This window comes from Quercus suber, unplaced genomic scaffold (assembly GCF_002906115.3).
Source record: "Quercus suber isolate HL8 unplaced genomic scaffold, Cork oak 2.0 scaffold_332, whole genome shotgun sequence".
NCBI classification, from domain to species: Eukaryota; Viridiplantae; Streptophyta; class Magnoliopsida; order Fagales; family Fagaceae; genus Quercus; species Quercus suber.
In genome coordinates, this window is record NW_027069785.1 from 49573 (window position 1) to 52964 (window position 3392).

The following is a 3392-nucleotide window of genomic DNA, read 5'->3' on the forward strand; positions in this document are numbered from 1 at the left end:
CGCACATGGGCAATCCATGGTAGAAAAGGAGTAAGAATATTTTAAACTACTCTTCAAAATATCTTAAAGGCATATGAAGATATTTTTTTTAAGAAAAATATTGCATTTAGAAATCAATTACAACCAACACAATCCCAGAAAATTGAAATACCACGTCTAATATTCAAATCTACCCAACTAAATTTTGACTTCATCGTATATTTTAGTCACGATTTTTCACTAAATTTCCTAATAATTTCCCTTTTTTATTTTTATTTTTTTGGTTTAAAATATAATGTTGAGTGTACGGTTTGAGGGGGCGAGGGTTGAAGTAATGTGAGATAGATTCGGTTGGGTAGAGTTTGGGTCAGAGTGTGATTGAGTAGTGTTTTGGTCAGGTGTGTTAAGGGTGGGTTGGTTTGCTTCCATAAAACTTGGGTCGTTAGGATTCGGGCTTGGGCTTTGGGCTGAGATATGTATAATTGTTTCCCCCGAATTTTGGTTATTAGGTTGTGCTTCCAAAGTGTATTATTGGGTTTCCATATGTTGAGCTACTACCATCTGTCCAGCCGAACTCTCTAGTTGAGATAAAGTCTTCCTCTTCATTGGGTGCATACATGTCTGCCATAGTCAGGGGCGGAGCCACACAGTGGCTTGGGGGGCCCCGGCCCCTGCTAAAAAAAAAAAAAAAATTTCTATTAGAGTAGGTAGAAAAAAAAATTGGGCCCTCCCAATATTGGACAACCCACCTCTCATGCCCAATTCTCAACTATTCTTTCAAGCCCAGTTCAAATATTCTTCCAAGCTCAGCTTTAGTTTTAGGTTTTATCACCTTATGTATTCTAAATAAAACAAGCTGGCCCGCTCAAGTCTAAACACTAAAAACAAAACTTCACTTTCTCTTCATTTCAAAAAATCCACTCACTGACCCACGAAATCTCTTTCTTTACTTCTTATTCTTTTGTTTTGTTTTCTTTGATACACTTTCAATTGCACTGGTACCGTTGCCTATCTACCAACCCCCAAAACTCCAGTTCTCTGTACTCACAGTTCGAAAAAAAACAAAAAAAATACTGACCAATTTTTTCTTTCTTCATCAGTTTTAGTTTTGAAACTTGGTGACTACTTGGTTACTAGTGAGTTTTCTTCTCTTTCTTAAGCATTAGACATTCATCTCTTTTTAGTGTATTTTTTTGATTTTCTCAACTATCTACACCTAAATATTCACATGCTCCTTATATTTTCATAGATTTTTAGAGAAATACATGATTGAAGGCATGGAGAGATTGTTTGTGATGAGACTTGAAGGGAAGATTTAAAGTTGGAGGCAGTCAGGCAGAGGCAGTAGGCATTGCCACATGGGTGACCCATTTTTGCAATTTGTGAAGATAAAGTTTCTAAGGTAAAATTGTTTTGATTTATTACCTAGTTTTGATTAGTTAAATATCATGTGGCTGTGGATGTGGCTGTGGCTATGGCTATTGTTAAATTGTTTGGTTTATGTTGTGTACCAATACTTGTGTATTTAATTTTTGTTTTTATTTAAGGGGTTATTATTAATTAAAGTTGTATTAAAAATGGGTTGTATGTTTAAATTATAGTGTAATTTTTTTTTTTCTTGAGTATGAACAACATCCATATAACTAAGTAAAAATTTCTAATTAAAATTTTATTTTTTAAACTTCTTTTCAAGTTAATTTTTGAGTCATATTCTTAAAGCTAAAAGAGTTATGAGCAAACGAAAAATAATTGATGAATTCTTTAAGAAAAAAGATGTTACTAATTTAGAAATTAGGACATCTGTGGCTATAGAAATAAATGTTGATACTTCAATGCCTAATGAACACCCTGACCTCTCCAAATGTTCAAGAATTCAATTTGAAGAGATAGATCGTGATCTAAGATCACGTAAATAAATATGTGAATTCTCTATCAAAAAACAAGATGAAATCCGACGAGTTTATCTCAAAGAAGGTCCATAGCAATCTAAAAATATAAACTATCCATAAAACAATAATACTAATCGTCGTTAATTTCAACCTTCATGATTCGAATCGGCCCCTCATGTAAAAATTCCTGGCTCCGCGGACCATAGTGGGGCATGCACCACGCAGGGAGCAAGACAAAAGGTTTAAAAAAAAGTCTTAGATCACTAACCGGGAGAAAGAAGAATAAGGAATAAAGAAAGTGATAGTAAGGAGACAGAAATCTAGAAGAAGTGGGGACCAAACTGGAGATATGAGAAGGAAGTTTGTTCTAGGTGTAGGTAAGAATGGGTACAAAAGTACAGAAGGAGAAAGTAAAGATGGGGAGTGGTTGGTGATAAGACTGGAAGTTTAAGTTTTAGCGGATGCCAATGGCATGCATTGGTTAGAAAAGGTGGTTGGTAGATAGAAATTAAGGTATAAAATGCAGAGGAGTTAAAGGGAGCAATTTGGGGAAGAGGTTCTGGCGCCGCCGGTAGAAAACCACTGAGAGTGGTGGAGCTCTCTAGAAGGTGAGAGAGAAAGCAAAACAGTGTGCAAAAAATAAAAAGGGGAACAACCTTCTCTGGTGGTGTGATTGTGTGACTATAAAACCATGAAATTTATTGAGTACAAAGAAGGAGACCTTTCTGTCAAACTCCAAAGTAAGTCGTTTTTCAATGAGGTTAGAGCAAAAAAATAGATTTTTTTTAATTCTCTTTTTACTTCTCGATTGTTAAAACAATCTTGTGTTTATCATCAGTGTTTGATTGTCCAATTAATTAACTTAGTGATAAATTGTACATAATTGTAGTCCTATTTAAATGAATCTAAAATGTATTCATAAAAATATATTAAAAAAGTTAACTGGAAGGGGGGCATAATAATGGATAACTATTATACTTTTTTTTTTGTTTTTGTTTTTTTTTTTTTTTTTTATAAATTTACTCTAATTTAATCTATGTGTATATGTGTGTGAAGCTCCCTCTTAGAGACTTGAATCCCACCTTTGCCCTCAACACCCCATAAACACTTATACTTGTGAAGTGACCATCGCATTAAAGGTGTATGATGGTATTACTTTTTTTTTTTTTAAGAAGAGATAACTCTTATATATATATATATATAGTATCTACTGACTTTTAAAAAAAAAATTGGAGGGGGGGCGGGGGGGTTGGGGAAGGCCCCCTTCAATCCCAATATGGCTCCACCACTGCAATTATGATAAAGTGATTTAAACCTTGGCTAAACAATTACATAAACATATTGCAAAAAAGAAAAAAAAGAAAGAAAAAAAAAAGTAAACATAGTGGAAATTAAATTTGGCATACGGTGACAAAGAGAAAAAGCTAGATGAGAAAAGATCTCTAATGATTTATCCACAAACCTAAAGGAAATAGATTAACTGTATAAAATAAAATAAAATAAAAAGAAAGAAGATTACATCAA